Source organism: Diadema antillarum, unplaced genomic scaffold (assembly GCF_040938485.1).
Source record: "Diadema antillarum isolate AM-2024a unplaced genomic scaffold, OU_Dant_1.0 seq00001234_RagTag, whole genome shotgun sequence".
Taxonomy (NCBI): domain Eukaryota; kingdom Metazoa; phylum Echinodermata; class Echinoidea; order Diadematoida; family Diadematidae; genus Diadema; species Diadema antillarum.
The window spans coordinates 262,365-289,004 of NW_027272022.1; the positions used below are offsets into that span (position 1 = coordinate 262,365).

The 26,640-nt window shown below is 37.1% G+C and overlaps 1 pseudogene; it reads left to right on the top strand.

The window, feature by feature from the left end:
- The first annotated feature begins 9,847 nt into the window (after positions 1 to 9,847).
- Positions 9,848 to 25,990, top strand: LOC139745120 (uncharacterized; annotated as a pseudogene).
- Positions 25,991 to 26,640: the final 650 nt, after the last annotated feature.

Genomic DNA, 26,640 nt, shown 5'->3' on the forward strand with positions numbered 1-26,640 from the left:
TGTGTGTGATGGACGTATACTAGTAGATTACTAGGCCATAGGTAGCATTAGTGCATGCAAGCTCTCTGTTTTGCTGTTAACGCCCTCTAACGACGATGAACGATGTAAGAGAGATCAGTGTCTTTGAGGATGCAGTGTTTCGATGCGCATAAAGTCGATCTTTCCGGGTATAGGCCATATAGACAGGGCAGAGCCAGGCAAAAACTGCCTTTTTTTCCAGTCAAGGTTTTCTCACTTGATTCTGATACTTTAGACCATACTTAACAAAATAAGCTTCTGCGCCATCTTGAAATCTGCCCCGAATCCAAGATGGCCGCCAAAAATCCAAAATGGCCGCCAGGGGACCTAAAAAGTGCCTTCTGTGGTTAAGATTTGTCTTGGGATGGGTTTTTTAAACTCTATTTGATGATAAATGGTAAGAGAAATAAGATTCAGTGGATTAAAATTAGAATCAGTTTCTTTTTTATTGCGAAAATCCAACATGGCCGCCAGACGCAGCTCCCGAAATTAATAAATGTCATAATAATCGGAGGGCCAAACCCTAAAAACTCGCTTACTTAACGAGTGAGTTCCACTCTCTCTACAAAGTAAGTAGACCATGCTTATTTTCAAATTTCTGTTGTAACAAACAACATACCACTAGTCTACCTTAAAAAATTTGTTGCGAAAGCCTCCAAATCCAAAATGGCGTCCAAGATGGCCGCCATATCTACTGAATTTGCTATTTGAAAGATAGAATTTGATAGAAACATCAGATTTCAACAAATGTGATGTCATATGAAAGAGAATAAAATTTCCTACAAGTTGATACCATTTTTGTGGGAGATTGTGATAACTGGATTGAGATTTTAAGGAAAAATACTCATTTTTTCATATTTTTCTGAAAAAAGGAAAATCATGAAAATGCTTGATTCAGCATAAATCAGAAAAGGACTGAAGGATTATCTTGAAACCTTTTTAAGAATTTTGTTTAACATATAATTAATATTTGGAGAAAATTAGGGGTCAGTACCATATGCGGTTCAGGAGTTATAATGTCTCAAACTTGAAAATTCACTATGTAAAAATTTCCACTTTAGCTGTGACAAGACCTTGTTGGTCGTAAAGAGAGTCTGCACGCGCCAAGACTACTGCACGCACCACTGGCACTGACGCTTGTAGCGTAGCAGTGCCAGTGGTGCGTGTAGTAGTCTTGGTGCACGCAGACTTTTTTTTGACAAACAAGAGTTTGTGTCTGCAAACTAACTTTTCATACCAAGTGGTAGCTCAGGTGACACTGATTGCTATCATTTCAAAGTAGATTGTTCTGGAGCAGATGAGATGAAGCAAAAAATGTCTTTCAAATAGAGGTAGAAGCTTGAAACAACCATGCTATAGAAAGTTTAAAACAAAATTTGGATCAATCACTAAAAAACTTCAAGATTGCAGGCCATCAAAGCTGACATAGTTTATTGCGCCAAATTAAATGTATTATTTTAGTTTTGGTACAATTTTGTCTGTTGTGCTATCCATTTATAGTTTTTATATATTTTGAACATTGTAGTGCTATTTCAAAACGTCATGGGTTTTTATGGAGATATTTTCAAAACCAGTGATATTCTACTCCGAAAAAGAAAAAAAATCGAGTGGAAGTTTCATTTTTGAAGGAGTTAATAACGGAAATCAGTAAATTTAAAGTAAAATTGGAGTGAATTTTGAGTGAAAATTTTCATTTTCACTCATTTTAGGGTGACCTTAGGGATCATTCGTCACTCTTGGAGTGATCCCTGAGATCACTCTAAAAGGAATGAAAATGAACATTTCCACTCTCGAGTGATCCTGATATCTAAAATGTGAAAGCATCTACCAATGGCATTAGTTCAATTCAATTTTGACACTATAACCCACATGAAATCAGCCTAAAACGATGTAAGAAAAATCTATTCACAGTGAATACACTTTCAGCATGCTTATTTGTAAATTCAATTCAATTCAATTCAATTCAATTCAATGTTTTATTTCATTTTTCGACAAGAACATATAAACATCACTTCTTCTTTTTTGGTAACAGAAAATCAGGTGCTCAAAACTATGTAGGATGAAAAGAATATAATAATTGTAGCACCTTACAATCATTACAGATTATCATAAAACTCGAGTGATTTGAAGTAAGTAAACATTGTGGATAATTCGAAAAATGGAGGGACCCACTAAAAAGACAAGTCTTGTAGAATATGGGCCCCTCAGAAATGAATAATCATTTTGGACAGTGTTATTTGAACAACATACTGAAAAGTAATTTCGCACAACACATTTAAGAGCAACTTTGAGAAATTGCCGCCATGTCGGATTTTTCGGGGGGGGGGGGGGGTGCTCGGATCAGAAGGGCTTTCAACGACATGTACGGATCAGATATTATTACACATATGCCATCCTCATTCACGTTTCTACAACAGCAGAGTAACATACAAGTACAAAAGCATATCTTTGATACAGAAGCATTTCTTTTTTAAATCAAAGATCGGGCCTTACCCAAACACTAAAATGAGCTCCACCCCCCCCCCCCCAAAAAAAAAAAAAATAAATAAATAAATAAATAAACCCTCAATATGGTTTAAACAAGGACAATATATATGATAGACAGCAATACAAGAAATTCTAAAAATATATCAAATTATTAATCAAGATTTGACTCTGACGCAACACACTAAAGGTATCGTTTACCGTTGGAAGAGATATCACATTCGATTTATATGTGCAGGTTAGTTGTATCACAAAACATTCTACTATGTAAAAAAAAACATATATATATATATAATGAAGCCTAAAACATACAGAGATATCACCATTTCTTTTCAAGAAACCATAACATTGATAACTGTTGACAGCTTAGTATAAAAAACTAGAAATGTCGCTACGGCGACTGGTATGCCTCCGCCATAATGCATGGTTCTCCTAGTAGGTCTATAGTAAAATGTTTTGACAATGTGTGATGACAGTTTCACACAATTGGCAAAATATTAAAATGACAGGTTTGCCACAAATGTGCTGAATGTTCACTTTCCTGGAACTAGGTTCAATTGGATGAATGATTAAAACGTCAGAGTGCATGTATTTGGGGAACTGATGATTTTTACTTGACTTTTGACCCTTTTATAAGTTTATGCATTGAGTAATTTTCAAGGTATTGAGAAAAAGTATAATTTCAGTATCAAATGGTAAAATAGCATTATCTAAACCTGGCCTTTGACCTTTGACCTCACAGTTCCAAAGAGAATCACTGTCAGGTAGAACATGCATAAATATGTAAGTTTCACGATGATCCCTTGAGTTACTTTCGAGATATGGAGGAAAGAGTGCAATTAAGCACTTTCACTTGACCTTTGACCTTTTGACTTTTGACCCTTTGGCAAAAACTTCCCACAGAATATATATTTGGTAATACATGCATACATCAAGTTAAAAATCAAACCTTCAGGCATTGCATAAATATTAGTAGTGATATTTTGAGGAGTTGCCCTTGACCTTTGACCCCCACCTGACCTTTGACCCATGACCCCCAACTTTCCTAGATAATCACTGCCCATCGGTACAAGCATATATATTCTAAGTTCCATGAAGATACCTTTAGCCATTTGCGAGATATGGAGAAAAACATGAAATTTCAACCTTTTTTTCACAAAATAACCTGTGACCTTTGACCTTTGACCCCATGACCCTAAAATTCAAATAAAGTATTATCCCCAGGATATACCCTCATACCAAGTTTGATGTAAAACCACCACACGGTTCTTGAGATATCGACAAAAACAAAACGGGACGGACGTCCGGACGTACGTACGGACGGACGGACGGACGACCCGAAAACATAATGCCTCCGGCCACTTCGTAGGCGGAGGCATAAAAGCATATCAGAACAATCTACTTTGAAATAATAACGATCAGCGTCACCTGAGCTACCACTTGGTATGAAAAGTTAGTTTGCAGGCACAAACTCTTGTTTGTCAAAAAAAAGTCTGCGCGCACTAAGACTACTACACGCACCACTGGCACTGCTGCAAGCGTCAGTGCCAGTGGTGCGTGTAGTAGTCTTGGCGCATGCAGACTCTCTTTACGACCAACAAGGTCTTGTCACAGCTAAAGTGGAAATTTTTACATAGTAAGTTTTCAAGTTTGAGACATTATAACTCCTGAACCGCAAATGGTACTGACCCCTAATTTTCTCCAAATATTAATTATATGTTAAGCAAAATTCTTAAAAACGTTTCAAGATAATCCTTCTGTCTTTTTCTGATTTATGCTGAATCAAGCATTTTCATGATTTTCCTTTTTTTCAGAAAAATATCAAAAAATGAGTGTTTTTCCTTTATATCACCATTCAATTATCACAATTGCCCACAAAAATGGTATCAACTTGTAGGAAATTTTATTCTCTTTCATATGACATCACATTTGTTGAAATCTGATGTTTCTATCAAATTCTATCTTTCAAATAGCAAATTCAGTAAATATGGCGGCCATCTTGGACGCCATTTTGGATTTGGAGGCTTTCGCAACAAATTTTTTAAGGTAGACCAGTGGAATGTTGTTTGTTACAATAAAAATTTGAAAATAGGCATGGTCTACTTAGTTTGTAGAGAGAGTGGAACTCACTTGTTAAGTAAGCAAGTTTTTAGGGTTTGGCCCTCCGGTTATTATGACATTTATCAATTTCGGGAGCTGCGTCTGGCGGCCATGTTGGATTTTCGCAATAAAAAAGAAACTGATTTTAACTTTAATTCACTGAATCTTATTCCTCTTACCATTTATCATCAAATAGAGTTTTAAAAAACCCATCCCAAGACAAATCTTAACCACAGAAGGCACTTTTTAGGTCCTCTGGCGGCCATTTTGGATTTTTGGCGGCCATCTTGGATTCGGGACAGATTTCAAGATGGCGCAGGAGCTTATTTTGTTAAGTATGGTCTAAAGTACCAGAATCAAGTGAGAAAACCTTGACAGGAAAAAAAGGCAGTTTTTGCCTGGCTCTGCCCTGTCTAATAGGCCTACAAGCTAGTATTATACTCAATATCAGCTTATATGGTGTTCCACTGGTTTCCCTGTTTAGTTTTATCTAATGTTTTCAGAATCCACTTCAAATTCAAATTCCTTTGTCCCTTATTTCATTTGTATATTAATGGCTTCATGTAAGCGTCTTCATTTTTTTTTTCATTTTCGTTTGGAAGTTTAGTTGATGAAGAAGTGAAGTGAAGTTTATCTAACACCAAAAAAAAAAAACAAAAAAAAAAACAACCAAACAAACATTCGATTACATCAATCGTTAAAACATAATGGTGCACAAAATTCACATCAATGACTTTCTAGAGCCCCATTGGGAGTACTGATTTAAAAATGTTCTGAGTTATCACATCTAGATTCATAATTACGGGTATTTGTATCACAAGATATCATACCATCAACATTTGTAATAAATCCTTTATTGATCATAAAGAGATAATACTGTTTTTCTCAATAACAAAAACAATTCATTATAGGCCCAACTATTGTTCACATCTTGTATTCAACAATACTTAACACTGATGACACTGATTAATATTTTTACGTTGGTCGATTCTTTGTGTTCTTTTTTTTTTAACAAAGAAATTTTGTGTAATTTTGTGGCCTGTGACTTGTGGGTGTCGGTCTTGTGGGATGACCCGAATCTGTGAAGGGCAAAGGCCTTTTCATTGGCATTGTTGTGGACAGGTTGTGAGCGAATATTGAATGATTTATATGTGAAAGTGATTTTGATGAGTGAATAACATCATTGATATATATCAAAAATAAAAAAGGACCAAGCACTGACCCTTATGGCACACCATACTGGATGTAACCAGATTGCAATTTGACACCATCGACCACCACATGCTGTGATCGTTTTAGTAAGCAGCACTTAAAACATGATAATGCTATTCCACGCACTACATAGCGCTCAAGTTTACACAAACGCATGGTGTGGTCTAAGGTGTCAAATGCCTTTGACTTGATCTTGAAAAATTTTTAAGCAAAACTTTCATTTATCAAACAATTTTATGATAGAATATAACAAATTAAAAACACCCACGTTTACAGAAACCAAACTGTTGCAGAAGCAGAATAAGCAATCATATAATTAAACGCTTGGAGACTATAGTTTTTCTAAGATCTTCAAAAGATTGGTAAAAGAGCTGTTGGTCTGTAATTTATAAGATTCTAATTATTATCTCTACCTTAGCTACTTCTAACTTGTACAAGCACAATTCCTTGTGACAATGATTTATCAAAAATAAGACATAGAGTAACGTCCCCGTGATTGGTACAGCGCCATGCAGGGGCCGCGGAACGTTTTTCAGTTTGTTTGTTTTTTTTTTTTTTTGGGGGGGGGGGGGGTTGCGCAGCCGGGGGGGGGGGGGGGGTATCAAGGTCAACCCCCCCCCCCCCCCCCCCCTCCCGCTTAGACGCACCGGCGTAGCCTGGATAATGATCTTCCTTGGGAGGGCGGCGGTTAGGCCTACTATGCGAGGGAGCCAAGCGACCGAGCCCGAGCGAGCGGAGGGAAGGGGGGGGGGGGGGGGGAGGGTGTGGGAGGGGATGTTCCCCCTCCCACGGTGAGAACTTTTTGCATTTTTATGTTGTAAATGGTGCAATCTAATGCATGTTTTCCGTCTTTTATCGACTTGAAACGGCCCCACTTGTTTAAGGTAGCAGGATATTTTGACGTGGATTATTATTGAACAATTTGCCTATAAATACTTGAAATCCCCGCTTACACGTACCGGCGTAGCCTGGATAATGATCTTGTGATATTGGAAGGGCGGTGGCTACTATGCCAGGGAGCGAAGCAACCGAGCCCGAGCGAAGCAACCGAGCCCGAGCGAGCTTAGGGAACGGGGGAAGGGTGTGGGAGGGGGTGTTCCCCCTCCCACGGTGAGAACTTTTTGCATTTTTATGTTGTAAATGGTGCAATTTGATGCATGTTTTCCGTCTTTTATCGACTTGAAACGGCCCCACTTGTTTAATAATAATAATTAGAGAAATTTGTATAGCGCAGCTACTATGTAAATATACTCTACTGCGCTGTGATGTAACAGAGCTCCTGTCACTGATTAGACACACGAAAAATAAATAACAAATTAATCAAAGGCTTCTGAAAAAAGATAAGTCTTCAATGAATATTTGAAGACAACAAGTGATGATGCCTTCCTCAGTTTCTCAGGTAATTTATTCCAAAGTTTTGGAGCAGCACAGCTGAAGGCACAGTCCCCTAAAGTTACTTTCGTTTTTAAGTGAGATTGCTTTAAAAGCAACTTATCCTGTGTACTTCGTAAATTATGAGAATATGAGTGTGATTTCATTGATATCAATTCTGATAAATAACCAGGTACTTGACCATGCAATACTTTATAAACGAGTATCAAAATTTTAAATACAATTCTCTGTCTTACTGGCAACCTAATGTAACTTCTTCAAAACAGGTGTAATATGTGAAAATTTTGACGAACTGGACACAAGTCTCGCACATGCATTCTGCACACGCTGAAGCTTGGTTATCTGTGAATCTGGTAAACCAAACAATAGCCCATTACAATAATCAAGCCTATTGCTTGTTTAAGGTGTAGCAGGATATTTTGGTGTGGATTATTATTGAACAATTTGCCTATAAAGTGGTAGCATATGAATAAACTTCTTGTATAAATTTATTGTTACAATTAATTTCATGAATGTTGTCTATTAAGCAATCAAACAGAAAAGACATGCTCACGAGAGTGTATATACAAAAGGGATATTTCTCCTCCTACACGAAGGTAATTTTACATTTTCAGACCTGAATTCAGCGATCTGGTGCAAACTTTTGGTTCAATACTTGGATTTTTTTCTAGCCCTCCCAGCCCCCCCCCCCCTAAAAAAATATATATTTACGGAAATAATTTAGATTTTTTCAGGAAAGTGTTAATACAATAGCAAAATCACGGCATTTAGCTCTTATTCCGCGTGTACATCATCTGTGTGTATGTACAAAGTCTAATGAGGTAGAGGGGGAGAGTGTGGGAGGGGGATGCCCCCTCCCAATCGACGGAGCTTTTGCGTTTTTGAAATCAAGATAAAGCGATCTGAAGCACACTTTTTGTGAGAAATTCGGGTAATGTGATTTTCCCCCGATTTTCCCCTTTCTTTCTTTTTTTTTCTTTGATTTTTTTTCACGATCCAAAAGTGTGGGGGGCTGCAGCCCCCAGCCCCCCCCCCCCCCCCGCTTCCGCAGCCCCTGCCATGATTGGTACAGCCTATAACTAGGCCTGGTATTCTTTGACACACTTCTGAAGCTAGTAAATAATTCATATATAGCCTGTATGTATATCATGTTTGAAAGATGAAGCCTGTTTTCTCTTAAGATTCACAGTAAACAGGTCAGCAAAGACCAGTAAAGCTTCACAAAAAGTTTTTGATCTTCATGACATCTGCCAAACTATAGATTTCAAGCTGGAAATTAGCAGGCGAGTTAAGAGACGCGGTCTTCATGTTAGACCGCTATTTACCAGTTGTTGCGCACTGAATGGTGAATACTAGTAGTCATCTTTTGTGCAAGTGAAGTTGGTCGTATCATAAAATGTTCAGTCAACAGCAGCCAGATTACTGATGACTAGTGAGCTCACAGAGATATTTACATAAAACGTTTATTGTCAGCAGTGCCTCCGGACAGCGCTGCGCCATGATTGGCTGATTGGTACAGCTACATGATTCTTATGAGTTGTACTATACAGCGCATACAAATCATGACATTGGGTGTGTATCAATCAAGGACGCGCTGTACACCAATCATGGCACCAAAGAAGGTAACATAAAAACCATTTTTGGGGCAAAATTTCTTCTATGATTTTTATATCTTAAATATGCATTTAGAATGTCATTTTATTGACACACAATGTTCCAAAAGATACACACAAGACTTCATCTATTTTGGAACTATAGCGCGAAAACCGTTATGTGTACCGAACTTAGGCACGTTATAGGCCCTACTCTGTTCAGGGTTCAGCAGTTTTTTCTTTTCGACTCCTAAACGTTCGGTGGTAATGCAGCCATATTTATTGTTCGGGTGCATGTAAATGACGCTTATGCTTTACTAGTATTATCACAATCACTCCGTCAGGAGAACAGTGTGTAAAAATTCTCTTTACAAAGAGCTCTATCCATCGGGAGACATTTGAGTGAAATTTGGCTTTTCCAAATAAAACATGTGTAACCAATTCCTTTTTGCATTATGTATGTGTGTAAAAATGCAGTTTTCCAGGAACACCTTTTTGAGACGCAACTAATACAGCATATAAACGTTGACCTTTTTTTTTTTGACGTTTTTTTTTTCTTTGTGTGTCAAGAACGCAGGTATAACTGTGTGTGTATCCCTGGGTGTGCAGTAGTACATCCAATGTGTATTGTACGTATATTTCATTCATTGATACAATCAAACAATCTGGTTTAAAAAAATTACTGCCTTGGCAACCGAGAGACTAAATTGCGGAGTAGAAATACAAATTTACAAGTTATCGAAGACTGGGAAGATAGCAACAAGAAAGAAACTTGTCAAAGTCTTCAATCGACTTTTGAACCGCAAACACTCGTCTCCATGGCCTAGACACGTCAATGACAGTGTCATAGCTGTAACCTTATACACTGTAGTCAGTTAAGATGCTGTCATTCGAAAGTTGAATAAAATCCGAGATAATCTCAATGTCGATGTTGTAGGGCCTATTACCCGGGCCAATGTTCTAGCTCAAAAATTTAACTGAAAGCAGTAATGATGTAGAATTATATAGATATATTTTTCCTCCAACAGGACACAGGAATTTCAAACAGCATGAACAGCGAAATTGACATTAAACTGCGCAGAGATTGGGTCTGGACCGATAGTTGTCAAATTGGAAACAGCGTGGACAACCTAGATTCTTTCACAGTCATGAACTACAACATTCTAGCCGACTGCCATGTGAAGGAAGATTGGTATCCATACTGTCCGAGGGATTGCTTCAAGATGGCCGACAGGCATCGCCAGCTTATGGCAGAAATCCGTTACCATAAACCTGATGTCATTTGCTTTCAAGAGGTATGGATGCGCCAGAGATGGTAAAGTTTGATACCCGGTTATAACTAGAAAACCAACTCGGGTCTGGTTGTGTATTTTCTGGCCTGAAGAGTTAACAATTTTAATGAATTGACAACCTGGCGAGATATTTCTTCTTATCAAGTCGACATGTAAAGATATTTGACTTATCATTATATTCAACCTTTGTTAGTCGACAAAGCGAGATGAGTTATCTTACAGGGTTAATGTTCTTCCAAAAATATTATGTCGTTTTGTTGAAATAGACCACAATATCTTGCGAGTTGACTTCATGAGGAAAAAAAAAATCTTGTCGTCATAAATGACGAAAAAAATCTTATCAGTAATCTATTCCCCCCACAAAGTTTTATGTAAATATGGTGACATGCTTGTAATTGACAAGTCGACTTCACGAATAAAGTTCATTTCGCCATGGTGACATGGATATCTTACCAAATCAACTTCCAAAAAAGGATTATGTCGTCATGGCGACAAAATATCTTACCATGTCGACTTCCCCAACATATCATGGCGAGATGTAAAATGTCCACTCTGTTGACACGATGCCTTGTCAAAAGGCTAAGGGAAGACCATCAGCAGTACGATAATGCAGTTTAAAGGGACTGTACAGTACTGGTTGAGGTGGGGATTTATGTTTTGAACATTCCTAAGTGAGATAATGAGAAACCTCTTATGAAATATGAAGGAGCATTTTAAGAAGGATTCAACGATTATTTGATGAAATTGGTTTTCAAATGGCTGAGATATCCAAAAAGTGATAATCATAAAATGCGATAGGCCACGCCTTTTATTAGGATCTCTTTGTTTCACCTTGTTTTGGGATTTCCGATTTTCATCAAATAAACTTTTGATACCTCTTAGAATTGCATGCTCTTTGACATCTCATAGAGTGGTTTCTGAATATCTCGCAAAACGTTAAAAAAACCAAATCCTCACCTCGACCAGAACTGTCACACCCTTTAATATCAGCGATCCAGCCGTCTTGTCTCGTACGGGTGGAAATGAAATCAAGCAAACGAACAATATGGATATATATCAAATTGACTTGACAAGGTGACATATCTCGCAATGTTGTCAAGAAAAATGACACTAAAGAATTAATCACAAATACATGCATAATTATGTCTGAAACTCTGAATGTAGGGTATGCAACAACAAATCACTGACGTTTGAAGGAAATCGACCAATCCTTTGAAAAAAAAAATCATAATATGAATTCTTGAAGTGTTGATGCAGTCATGGTTGCACGAGAAGACCAGGACGCTTTGTAACGTTTTCAAGATATAAAGAAAGAGGAAATTCAAAATATTTTCACTTTTCTAGCACAATAAAAAGGTACTGACTTACCTCATCCAGCAAGCAGGGAGGAGAATATCGAACTATAATTATTGTGTCAGTTTCATTCGAGAGAATGTGTACTTTCTATGAAGAATGAATTTTGTTGAATTTTCTATATATTCTCTTTACATCGTCTTCCATTTTTGTGACGCAAGGAACTTTAGTACATTGTATACTATAGTCTGTTCACCCAGCGATGACTGTACTGAAACTTACAACTTTTCAAAGGATCGTACGAGTTTCCTGAACATTGCTGATGTATTCGACTAATTTTGCTGCATTCACTCGATGTACACTTATTTGGGTTTCATAATTCCTTCAATGCTTCCGTATGAACCTTTGAAGAAGGGTGATGATTACAAAATTGCTCATTATACACTTGAATAGAAAATCACCGAATTTCTGCCAAACCTGAACAATAAAATGGTAAAATTGAAATGGTCGAATGACAATGTTCTTAAGTTGTTTTTTTTTTCATTGACAGTAAAATTGGAAAGCTCATTAAAATCCCCATCTCAGTGTAAGTTTGTTTGTTCTTTTTTTTTTGGAGGGGGGGGGGGGGAGGGAGGGTATTTTTCATAATATTTTACAAAGTAACGATTCTTTTTTATTCAATTCTAAATCACAGATTTAACTCCCACACTCCTCGGTTTTATCTGTCACGTGATGTTCTTTATTTCGAAGGTTCGCTAATCCAAAAATGAAATAACATTCGTTATTTCGAAGGTTTGTTAGTCCAAAAATGAAATAACATTAGTTGTTTCGAAGGTTCGTTAAACCAAAAATGAATTAACATTCGTTATTTCGAAAGTTTGTTAATCCAAAAATGAAATAACATTCGTTGTTTCGAAGGTTCGTTAATCCCAAAATGAAATAACATGCGTTATTTCGAAGGTTCGTTAATCCAAAAATGAAATAAAATTCGTTGTTTCGAAGGTTCTTTGAACCAAAAATGAAATAACATTCGTTATTTCGAAGGTTGTTAATCCAAAAATGAAATAACATTCGTTGTTTCGAAGGTTCGTTAATCCCAAAATGAAATAACATGCGTTATTTCGAAGGTTCGTTAATCCAAAAATGAAATAAAATTCGTTGTTTCGAAGGTTCTTTGAACCAAAAATGAAATAACATTCGTTATTTCGAAGGTTCGTTAATCCAAAAATGAAATAACAGGTTCGTTATAACATTCGAAGGTGCTTATTTCCGTGGAAGACACAAATTTCCCATACCTATAAAGAAGTTTGTTAACCTAAAATAAAAAGGGGTTCGTTAATCCGAACATTAACGTGGCTTTCTTTCGACGGTTCGTTGCTGTATTCCCAATATTCATCAACCCAAATTATAAGGTAAATTTAACCGAAAATGCAATACGGTTCGTTAATCCGAAAATGAAATGAGTTTTGTAAATCCCCAAAATATAATGAGGTTCATTATTCCTAAACTTGAATAGTTTGTGGTGAAGAATGGCTCATGCTAATGATGATGTAGAAGAAGATGAAGGGTTGCATATACGGAGGAGAAAAATACTTCACTTTTTGGCACCAAGAACAATATGACAAATTAAGGTTGCCTTCTATTTCGTCAGTAAGTATATGTATATCATGTGTGTTTGTTTGTTTGTGTGTATGTCTGTGTATGTGTTTCATTCAATTTTCATTGCGTAACATCCTACCATTTTTCTGTAACTTGTACAACAACACGGCATTTTGTCACTACCCCACTAAATCAAGTTTATTTCATTCCTTGAATTACGAACTTTATTTCATTTTTGGATAAACGAACCTTAGGAATAACGAACACCTGATTTTTGGATTAACGAGCCTTCGGAAAAGAGAATCTTCGGAATAACGAGCCTCCATGATATGTCCACTTATTTGTGCATTATCCTGTGTACACCTTTCTTATAGGACTGCACGATTGCTCAATTCAGTCAAAGACAAAAAAACAGTCTAGGTAATCAAAATCTTTAACCACAAGCATTGCGTTTCCTCTCTGAAATAATCTATGTGGTGTTTTTTTTTTTGGGGGGGGGGGGGGATGGGGTGGAAGATTGGGTTGTCAGAATGAAGAAAGAATTGTTTGAAACTGTGATTTAGATTATAGGCTGTTGACATTGTATGCACGAGTTTTGTTCTTTTATTCCACGTATTATTAAGAAGGTTGAAACTTCTGTACAGGTGGGGATCGATTACTTTAATGGACGACTTAATCCAGCAATGGCCACCCTAGGTTACCTTGGCTCCTTCTTTTGTAAAGTGAAGGGCGTTACCAGAGGGAGCGATTTCACAAGGTGGAAGAGCGTTTCGTGCTATTTTATGAGCTGGTAAAGCAGGTGCGTTAACCTTGAATTGGTGATGTACTGCATGGAAATTGTGCAGATATATTTAAGTGTATATAGGCATTTCGTCTGTAAGTGTATAGGCAAACAAATGGGAAAAATATCTCTGTCAAACATTGGTTTACTAAATAATGCCGTTTTCTCCGGGAAAATTACGTCTAATCAGAAAAAGTTTGCTTCCGGTCGCATACATAGAAAGTGTGTATATAAGGAATGGAATGTCGATTATAGCAGGATAAATAAATATCTTCTTAAAGCCCCCCCCCCCCTTTTTTCACCAAATTCTATGTAACGATAGCATGACACATCGGCTCATGAGTCTCTCGGAGCTAAAACTTTGAAAAAGATACACAAACAACACCATAAACCTACAGTTTTAAGTTTCCTTTCGCCTTGTTTGAATACAGTATACTCCTTGTGGTGTTGTGTCTCCTTAAAGGTGAGAGGTGATCGTGTTCAAGCTATCAAAAATAATGGTCCTCACATACGTATTTAGAGGAAGAGGGGTTGGGGTAACGACCATCACTCTGCTGGACATGTCAAAGTGGATTCTGTAAGCATGTTGGATTTCAGCCATGATATCATCATTAATTTACCATGCATGACAAATGTTGTTTCACAGAAGCCACGCTATCTGTGAACGTTTCCCTTATGCCAATTGCGACAATGCAGTGCTTTTTTGTGCACAAAGTTTGCTATTTTATAGTCATAAGTATAAACAGTGACGAATATTTTCAAGAATCATAAGAAAATGCACCTTTGGGTTTCTACGTGACACTATAAGGTTGAAAAATAGGCTTCAATATAGGCTTCACTTTTGTCTGTAGGAAAAATGTTGTGCAATAATTAAATTATTTTGATTACATACGTAGATTGCTACCTCAGATGCAAGCGTCTTTGAAAGGCGAGAGTATCATGCTTCAACATTTTTTTAAGCAAGTCATATACCGTTGCCAACTGAGAGGGCGGAACAAAGTTGGATTGCAATTAGCAGCATAACCAAAAATAGATTATCCTGCTGGTTTTTGATCCAAGGAATGTCAAAAGGCGAACCTGTCCCAATCTTTGCAAGAAAGAGTGCTTGCCTACACTGATCGTGAGCATCTGGTGATTCTTACCAAGCTTCAAGATGCATGCACCAAACGGATCGTCTCAATTGGGAATACGCATCTCTTGTTTGATGACTTCAAGAACATGGACATCATTTCTTTACAGGTGTAATATAGGAGGCTATTTTCCTTCACTATTTCTTTTGACTGAATACTGTAAGGGTCTTTTTTTTTGGGGGGGGGGATGGGTGGGTTCTGTATTGTGGGGAGTGAATGATGCAGCTAGGAGTACATTTCTTTTTTCTGTAACTCTCCATTAAGGAGTAATCGCTAATAAATGCATTATATAGAGTTATAACATTTTCAGATGTTAAAAAAATCCGAGCTATCCGCATAATACTGTTTTTAAACCGACTGCCTAAATTATCAGAGTGAAATGTAATTTGCAAGGAGTTTGTATTCCATTCTGTGATTACTTTTTGTTTCTTTTTGCTTTCACTTTTTTTTGGCGTGTGATAAGAAGCATCTAGACAAATTTGTATTATGTTTTAAGAGGTAAAGCCTCAGAAAAAATGTGAAGAACACAAGTTAGACTTGATTCTTATAATCTTAATGCTTACAAAGTATGCCAGATTCCTGGGATATACTGTCACTGAATGTGGTACTCAATCGTTATGTGACAGGTGAGACGATTGTGAGGATTATTATTTCAAACTTAAGTGTTAATAGACAAGGCTAAATATGTCACCTTTCATCCATTCAACCTACGAAGTGAAATTACTTACAAATTATAGAATTTGTAAATTTACAATTTGTAAACTTACAAATTATAGAATTTGTCAAACTGGGAACGTTAAAGTGCTTAAGAAATAGAGCAGAGGTATAAACATAATGTATAGAAAGCCATACATTAGAGTGAGTCAAAAATTTTGACCAGAGTAATAACGGATTTGACTTTGGGCATTTAACTGTAATGCTGAGTTAATAGTTGGTAATTTTCCATTCTGAAAAAGAAAATCAAAGCGCAGACAAAGTTCAAGGACAGACTGCGAGGAATAGTGCTAATAGCTATCATATTGCTATCTTTGTCAACATGCAGGCTGGTCTTGCCATCAACGCTCTTATTGAGTTCGCTGGAGGTATCCACCAGCCTCATATCCTGTGTGGTGACTTCAACCAGGAGCCAAATATGACCGGATATCAACTGTTGCATGATGGGAAACTAAACGTCGATGGAGAGAAGCTCGTTAGGGAATACACGACTGAGAATGATGAACTAAACGAGGTATATAAAGTGTAAAGAGAGTGAGAAAGAGAAGAGAGAGAGAGGGAGAGAGAGAGAGAGAGAGAGAGTAGAATGATTTACATATTGGTTTTAAAGATCACTTGCATTGTCCTCGAATTGGACTTGCATTTTTTCAAACTGTGTCAAAGACAAGATCCACATTCAATAAATGATTTTACACTTATCACCTCAGCAGAAGGTTATTTTAGAAACGATAAAGCTTCAGCTGCCTGTGGGTACAATTGTGTTCGTAAACCAAACATATGGCTATCTTTTGATACTTTAAACTCATTTGGAACTTTTTATCACTATTTTGGAAATTGTCAGGATGAACGAAAGCAGCGTCTATGAATGACGATGTGATCATTGGTTTTCTCAAAATGCCAACATGGAATAGACATAGACACGCACGCACGCACACACAGACACAACACACAGACACACACACACACACACGTGTATATATAATGTATTACATGAATTTCATGAACAAAGTGTATAGTGGTTTGTTTTTTGTTCCGACAGCTTTTTATTAAAGGACAAATCCACCTTGATAGACATGTGGATTGAGTGAATGCAGCAATATTAGTAGAACACATCAGTGAGAGTTTGAGGAAAATCGGACAATCTGTTCAAAAGTTATGAATTTTTGACGTTTCTGCTTAGTCACTGCTGGATGAGAAGACTACTAAAGTTTGTGATGTCACATGTGTAGAACGATATACAGAAACCATAAAGAAAATTCAACATATTTTCACTTTTATCGCATAATAAAAAAAAAACACTTGGCATGCCTCTTTCTGAAGGTAGGGGAATAAGTGGCAAATCGAGGAAATGTACACTCTTAAAAAAAAAGACATTTTGTAAATTTCTCTCTACATTTTCCTAACGGTCGTATCTGTGCCCTTGGGAAACTAATCTTTCATCCAATTACCTGTTGATAAGAAAACCCGATAGGCCTATATTTGGATATGACTAAAACATAGGACTTAGCGTGTGTGTAGGTTTTTATATTTTTCTTCTTCATAGCATTTTTTAATGTCCTATTACAATTTTGAAACCAATGATAAAACACTCATTTTCGAGCAAATTCGGATTTGAATTTTGATGTAATTATATAATAGTTTAAAAATACATATTAATATAATGTATGAATATGATATGATGTATAGCAAAGTATAATTTGCACCGTCTGACAAAATTAAAATTCGTGCTTTTTTATTAATAAAAATTCCACTGAACTACTTTCTTTGACACATCCCCCTAAGGCTGGAAATTGAAAATTATATTACACATGCATTATGTATAGTAGATTTGGTAAGTCCACGGGCTTTAAACTGATATTAAGCCATTCTTAGTTTTGCAGTCAACAAGCACTCATTAAAATAAAAACAAACACCCAAGATAGCATCTTTGTTTGGGCTTCTCGTTTTCAAGCGTGCATCGGGTGATCAAAGCAAATTATTTTGTTTGCTTTGTTGTTGCTTTTAATGGCATAATGGTGTTTGTGCTCGTATGTACCTGAAGCAAACTGGCATTTTCAATGTTTAGAGAACAATCTACCGCAATAGACTGATTAGTAATTAGTTCCAAACGAAATGATTCTAATTAATTTCTAACAACAAATTACTGTAATATGGTATCAGATAATGAATTAAATCACGTGAATCCTTCTTTCTAATCCAACGATGATTTAGTACAATGCCCGTTCATCGATCAAAGCTTCAATCCCCATGTCTATACATTTTCTGGGGACTTGTCAAGTTGAGTGTGTGGGAAAGGACAAAGGTGTATGAGCAAAATAATAGGCCAAATGGTTCATTAAGCTAATCATGGTTTTAGACCAGTATTTGTCTAATCTATCATTAAAACTATGGTTGCTGAGTTGACATATTCAGGAAAACTATTCCATAAATCGACAGCTTTATACTGCTGAAAAAAGAATTTCCTAACTTCACTTCAAGCCGAGAATACTGTTTGTCTAGTTTCATATTAGTCCGGGTGCCAAAGTCAAATTTTGGGCCTAACCTTGTTTTACCGTCCACCCAATGTTTTTCGATGGTTTCACCCTATTTCGAGGGAGCTGAATCCGAATCTGGATGATGAAACTCTTGCATCCTTGAGGTTTTTGGCCGCCATCTTCAATATCTCAAAAATCTCAACAATGCAAGACTTGTATCAACCTGATTCGGATTCAGCACCCTCGAAAAAGGGAAAACCATCAATTCATTTCCAATTCATTCAAATTTTATAAGGAAATACCTATTTCAAAATTTAGATTTCGACGGCCATTTTGGATATCTCAAAAACTCACGGAGTTGCTTAATCCAGATTCGGATTCAGCACCTCCGAAAAAGGTTGAGACCTTCAAATTTTCCAATTTTTCACCGTTGCAAAGGAAATGGGAATTTCAGTTTTTTGGTGGCCATCATGAGTATCTTAATCCTCAAGAATGTAAAAGTTGCATCATCCAGATTCGCACTCAGCTCACTCATAATACCGTACGATTTTATTTTTGTGTCCAATTTTACACCATTTACATCATTTTATTTTTACTTGTATTGAATATCGTTAACTGTGTAATTTCTTAACGATCTGATCATTTTACTTTTTATATATCACACTATCATTGTTAATATTTATTTTAAAGTAACTGCAGAAAAGCTTCTTCAAAGAAAGCAAACAAACTCGTTTTTCAATGGCAGCACAATGTACGCAGAGTTTGTTGTACCATGGCGCTACAACAGCTCCCTGGTCGTACATAGTATGCCAACTGTATTATGAAGAAATCACATAGCTTAGCACAATAACCAGTTTATAGGCCTACGTGTGCATTGTTGATCTTACAGCACCTCCCTGGTTGATCCATAGAGCTACCACGCAGTTCTTTTGTTGATCGATCGCCAGTAGAAATAGATATCGCATGGACACAATACACACACAATTCAAGTACCATACAGAGGTCGCGGAAGGTTGATTGACAATAATAAATATCATCAGCCGAAGCCTCTGATATTCGTTGTGTTGCGTTGGGTTTTTGTTGTGTGTGTGTGTGTCCGTCCCTCCCCTCCCCATACATGGCCCCTGTGTACACACTCATACTCGTTTACGCTGTAGATAGTAAGGCCCGAATTCACGAAGGTGGTACAATAAAAACCATGGTTTAAAGGGCTCACACGGGTAAATTTTCCCATATAGATGTGCGTTAAAATTCAAAATTAGAAAAAAAAATCTGTAAAATAGCTGGGAGAAATTAGGTATTTCATCTTCACTAACCTGGATAAGTGAAATATACCCTTTCATCCATCAAATTTTCAAGGCGGGTTCTTCAGTTCAAACTCTGTACGAGTTCTTTTCACAAAAAAAAAAAAAATCGCCTATTTTCTGTACATGCACCCAATATAGTCCCTTCAAATTCCATGAGAAAAGGTTTCATCTTTCAACCAAAATGCAGTTTGTCGAGGAATTCATACTTAATATCTGCAGCTATTCAGTTTTTTGCCAAACTGCATTTCTGATCTTTAATTGTTCTTTTTTTTCATTTATCTTGGTATCTTTGGTACGATTTTGTGAAGCGGTCAGGGACATTCCATTTCATATACAGGTGTGAGCCCTTAACCATGGACAATTTGTATGGAGCGCTAAGTGTCGCATGGACTATTTCGTTACGAAATCAGTCATTTCGTTAACAAAATGAACCAAACAAATAATGAACATTTCGTCGACGAAATGGTCATTTTGTCGACGAAATGACTGATTTCGTAACGAAATAGGCCATGCGACACTTGGCGCTCCATACAAAGTGTCCATGGTTTAAACCATGGTTCCACTTGTGTCACCTTAACGAATTCGGGTCAAAGAGAGGAAATAAATACAGCTCAGAAACTGCGAAAAAAGACTCTATATAAGGCCTACACTATGCTATTTCTACTGGCACGGGTCATGTGAAACCCCATTGACTTGTTCTAGTCCGGCATACGCAAATATAAGACTCGCATTCAACGCCTGAAATGGAGCCATGATTTGCAAGTAAAGCCAGGCTGACACTTGCACGACTTTTGGCCACGATTTTGTCGTGGCAAGTCGTGACCAAAATTTTGAACAATTCAAAATTCTCGTCCCGACATGGCACGCAGGTCACGACGGGTCTACGCACACTTCACGCCAGTTTACGACTAGTTTGCGCACTGGCACGACTCGAGTCGTGCCAATGCGTGCCACAGAATCGTGCAAGTGTCAGCCTGGCTTAAAGATACCAACATTGCAGTTATTCATTCCTTTGGGCGTTCACTATAGCCTTCAATTACACGTCATTGATTATTTCTCCATTAACGTACTTTTTAATAGTTGTGACTTGGATAACAATAGGGCCTACTCAATGTGCGATATGTTATTGATGTATTAAGTTGTGACATCATTAAAGGGACATTCCAGACGATTTTCAAAACTTCACATCATGAAGTACATAAATCGACAGCTCCATGTATTGATTTGTGGAATTTACTGTGGTCTTTGAGTAGAAAAATCAATACTCTGAAAAATCTTAAACAAATAACATTGAACAGTGTTGATGACATAGGAGCCTCACATTACAATACTGCTTGCTTGACAAGCTCACCTGTGTATGATGCATGCATTCCTTCTTCTTTTGTTCTGTTTCCTTGAATCCGAACTCATACATTCTTATGGTGAGGCTGCCATGTCATCATCCTTGTTCATTGCAATTTGTTATAAATTTTGAAAACATTTTTATTCCACATCCCAGTCACTATAAATTCTGAAACTCAGAATTCAGTATTGATGTTTTATCGTTGTTTAAATATGAAAATATGAAAATCATCCGGAGGTCTCCTTTAAGTAACAGTAGTAATGAAGGTCAGAAAAAATAACAAATCCTTGCATCAAACATATGGGAATACATAATGTGTCATGCTCATGAGCTAGGTAATTTTAAAGAAAAAAAAATAATCAGTCGGTTTCGTTCCTTCCACTGAATAGCTTTTCAAACCAATGTTATGATGTTCTATAAGACTATAAAAACAATTTCGCTGCAGACTATGATGAAAGAATTAGTTGTGGTATTAAAACATAATCAGACAACCCGTTCAAAAAAAAAATGATTGTTTTTTGTTGATTCCTTTGTTCTGCCCTTTCTAGATGAAAACCCTGCAATGTCACAGTGGTAGTACGATGTTATAAAAAAACGTAAAAAGAATTGCACAAAATATATCTTTTTCACAGTGGACCGTATGAATCAAGGACAAAATATATACCCCCTCCCTAAAAATAAAAATCATTTGACCTACTGTAGCTGTTCCTCAGAGATGAAAATGATGTGCGTGCTTTCGTCTGTGTACAATGAAGAGCAGTACTTGCGTGACGTCACCCCAGGGCCTACCAATCTCATGACCTATCGCTTCATTCTTTTTTTTTAAGAGGCATTCCAGACGATTTTCATAATCTCACATCATGTAGTACATAAATCGACAGCTCCATGTATAGATTTGAGGAATTTATTGTGGTCCTTAAGCAGAGAAACAATACTCTGAAAAATTTTAAACAAATTACACTGAACAGTCTTGATGACATAGGAGCCTCATGCATTTCAGAAATGTAGCAGTGTAATTCCATTACAATACCACCTGTTTAACAAGTTCACCTGTGTAGAATGTATGCATGCCATCTTCTTTTGTTCTGCTTCCTTGAGCCCCAACTCATGTATTCTTATGGTGAGGCTGCCATGTCATCATCCTTGTTCATTGCAATTGTTGTAAATTTTGAAAACATTCTAATTCCTCAACCCAATTACTATAAATTCTGAAACTCTGTACTCGGTATAACAAATTCATAGTTGTTCATATGTAATCATCCGGAGCTCTCCTTTAACCCTAATCAGGCCGGGCTTTTTTGGCTATGCTAAAACCGGAGGGGGCGGATTCCGATGATCTATAAGTTATCTTTAAAGGGTGTGTACAGTTCTGGTCGAGGTGAGGATTTAGCGAGATATTCAGAAACCACTCTATGAGAATGATGTCAAAGAGCATGCAATTCTAAGAGGTATCAAACGTTTATTTGATGAAAATCGGTTTTGAAATAGATGAGATATCCAAAAACAAGGTGAAACAAAGAGATCCTAATAAAGTTATGGCCTGTCGCCTTTTATTATTATCACTTTTTTATATCTCAGCCATTTCAAAACCAATTTTCATCAAATAAACATTGAATCCTTCTTAAAATTACATGCTCTTTCATATTTCATAAGAGGTTTCTCATTATCTCACTTAGAAATGTTCAAAACATGAATCCCTTACCTCAACCAGTACTGTACAGTTTATCTGAAACGATTAATTGGTTTTGACTGCTTATAGTACATTCTAAGGCCGTTCTCTTATTCGTTTCTTTAGATGCAATGGCACAAATTTCTTACAGCGAATGCATACAAAGTTAACTGTAGGGGAGTTTGACGTGACCTGAACTCTGCACTCCCGTTTGTCTGTTTTCCCAGAGCCTTCTTGATGTCTTGCCGTGGTGTTTCCAGCATCCTTCAACCAGCCTTCAAAGTGCCTACAAGGCAGTCTTGGTGAGATTACATAAATATCATGCATAGCAGAAGTCGGTAACACAAATCAGTTAATGAGGGAATATATGTAATTATGATTATTCATTCTGTTGAATATCTATGTGATATGAGTGATATTCTTTCTTCTTGATTTTTTTCCTTTGTTTTCTTCTTTTTCTTCTTTTTGTTTGATACAAAAGCCGAAGCGCCCCCCACCCTACGTATAGGCCTACACCTTCACACATACAAAAAGAAACAGCTCAGTCATTGCAGAGTATATATTTACACTTTGAAATAATATCTCTAATGGCCCCCTCTCTTTCATTCTCTAAATTTCTAATATCAAGTAATGTTAGATATTGCTGATGGCTATAGACCCACCTCGTATGTATTCCTCATCATCTGTAGACTCACCCGCACGCATGCAGACATGATAGGAATAATGTGAACTTGTCTCTTGTAGCATAATGTAAATCTACATCATACAAATGTATGTGAATGAAATGACGTTAGTTTGATGCGGACGTTTCTCCCAGGTCTTGCTATAACGTAAATCAAACCACTGACCTTCATCAGTTTCTACCAAGAGAACGATATTACAATCGTAGTCTAAATGACACTTGTAAATGTGTCATAATAAGTGCAATACAGGTTGCATCGTACAGTACAATATCATCTATTCTGTTAAATATCTATGTGATATGAGTGATATACTTCTGAAATATTACCTTTGCAGAAATCAATAATACTTCAACGCATAAACATAATCTAATGTTACCTCTTATGATGTCTATCATGCTAAACAAATTCAAATTCCTTGTAGTGACTACGTTGCAAGGTACATCGAACGTACTTTATTATATTGCTCCTGGAATAGATAATAATCGTTGGGTTCTTATAGCCGTCCTGTATATCACAGGGATGTTCTATCATAAAGGGACTCATAATCTTTTGACTAAAGTGTTACAATGTGATGCGGGATCATCACTGATGTTGCTTATCATACGATGGGAGTGCAGCAAACAATACTTAAATTTCGAAAGGTGTTAACAAATTACATTATATTACTTTATTTTGCCTGCTCATAGTCAATTATAGAACATAGTATATCATAGATTTTTGGTTTTCATAGTCAGATGTGAACCATAACACCTATCTTCGTGGCGCTGAACATTACCCTTGTCTCCATTATATCAGACAGAACTCAATGATAATCAATAGAACAGATGCGGTCTAATGTGATGAAACGGTCCCCTAACTACAAACGGGTATTTGTGTGTGTGTGTGTGTGTGTGTGTGTGTGTGTGCACAGATAATCAGTGATCCCGTCCGATTTGCAATGTATTTTGTATCTAATAGGGAATTCTTCGCCATTGACACTGCTTTAGAGCGAAAGCCATGGAGCATGCAGCGTTTGGCTTTACATTATAGAAAATTGTTTGTGGTTGGGGTTGTTAGAAAGTCAGTTTTGGGGTCAGCTCAGTGTCATAGTAGGGCTCACACGGGTAAATAATTCCCCATAGAGACGTGTGTTAAAATTCAAATTTCAAACAATTCTGTAAAATAGCTGGGAGAAAATTCTTCATCTTCACTAACCTGAATAAGTGAGATATTACCTTTCATCCATCAGATTGCCAGGGTGGGATGTTCTGCTCTAATTCTGTCCAGGGGTCCGCAAAGCCAGACTACGAGTTCTTGTCACTCAAAAAATCACCTATTTTCCGTACACGTACCCAATGAAATATAGTCCCCTCAAATTCCATCAGAAAAGCTTTCATCTTCCAACCAAAATGCAGTTTGTAGAGGAATTCATACTCAATATCTACAGCTTTTCAGTTTTTTGCCAAACTACATCACTGATTTTTAATTAATTTTTTTCTTCATTTATTTTGGTATCTTTGGTACGAATTTGTGAAGGGGTCTGGGACAGTCCATTTTATTTACAGGTGTGAGCCCAGTACTGCATAGCTCAATGGTCGCGGCGAATGCGAGGGAGTCGGTTGGCAAACTTCTATCTCTTTGTACAGTGATGCTGATTCGTCCGGATTTTGTTCCCTGTTTGAGAATTTTGGGTAGTTTGGCAATGGCATTGCAGTATGTTAGAACGAATGGGGTTCTTTCCAAGGCGTCCGTTTTGTTTAGTATTGTTTTGTTTTTATTTTGTTTTCTTTTTGTTTTTGGTCAAAAAGTTTAGGGCGAGGGATTTGGCGGGCTTGTAGATTTGTGTATTGATTTGTTGCGTCAATTGCGTCAAACTACCCAAAATACACAACATAACATATGATAGAAACGTATAGCTATGCTTTCGTGTTGAATTGTTATAATGATTTGTGCAAAGCTAGTATTTCATTAGAATTACTACTCCTAGTCGTTAGTCGTTAACTTTCGGATTAACCCGATTTTGATTGATTAGATATATAGTAAACGTAAATGTGGTAGGTTTATTGTGCCAAGAATAGTACTGTACATTAATATTTTTCATATTAACCATTTGAAATGTGTTTTTCTGTCAGTGGAACAAAGTCACCAAATCCCCAAGATCAAACTAAACTGTAAATATAAACATTGCTATACCTGCTCATTTAGGATTATATAGACCTCCTTCAAGACCTAAATCATATTTTTTTTTTTATTCCTGAAAATGCCAAAAGTCATCATTTTCCTTTTTCATTATAGGGTAGGAGGTGCGACTTTATAGACTCATAAGCCCAACTGACTGTGCAGTATGATGTGAATTGAAGTGAAAGAATGTGCATAACACCCCTTCCATCACTCGAATTAACACTTGTCGTATAAATAATTTTTAAACATTTTGGTGTAAATGAATTCTGGGCGTGGCCATTAATGAGGCGCTGATTAGCGAAAATATGCACTTAGACTACATTTACCTCTATTGATAGTTGTTTATCATGGTTGATGTGTTCGCGAAAGGAATACCATCCAGGAGATACCATCAATAATTTGTTGTATGATTTCTCTTCAGGGCCACGAGGTATCCTTCTCGTGCTTTGAGGAGTATTCTGGGGCGGGATGGTCTCCTAAAAAGAACCATGAACCAGGGGAAAATGGGACAAGTGGGGGCAGCAGAGTGCGACCTCGGAAGATGTACACCAATGACCCAAGCGAGTACGGCTCCAGGCTGTACATTGCTACTCTGGACTACCAGTGGTTCAGCTCCAGCAGTCTACGATGCAATGCCGTCCTAGATATGGTGTGGGAAGAAGACCTGCTTCAGCTCTATGCTTGTCCAAACCAGTTTTTTCCCTCCGACCACCTGTCGCAACTGACTAGATACGAGTTCATTGTATGAAATATCAGGTCCTGCGTGATGTGTTGATGTGTGCCTTTTCCTATACTGAAATCAACGACGTCTTCAAAATTATGAATACATTTGTATTTTCTCTTGCGTTATTATTGCGTTGTCGGGTAAGCTGCATGCAAGCTTTCAGGTTCTTAGGATCAATGCTTCGGTTATCAGGGAACTGCACATGAATTATTTCAACTATGAGACTGTCTAGCTGTGGTCTTTTTAGCTTAGTTTTGTCTTTGCCTTCGTATATGTGATATTAGTCTGGCGTCACACTGTCCCGAAATATACATAAGAGGGTCATACGATCTATATACAGTATGTCCCCCCCCCCAAAAAAAAAAAGAAAAGAAAAATACAATCGGATTTTCGCATTGATAACACCCAATATGATTAAACTGTCTAAATGCTGCTTCAGGGTCTTAGAATATAGCATCTTAGCTCTGTTTCGCAGAAAACCCCATTCCATTTGGTTGAGTGGTCACAGAGAAATGTGGATTGTTGTAAAGCATGCCATTGATCTGATTCTTTCAAGTACCAGCATGCACTTGGATGCTCTTGGAACTGCATATCGATGTGTGAACACAATGGACAGAACTTGGAGGGGAGGGATTCCTTGCATGGTCTACAAAACTCCTCATTTGACCACTGAA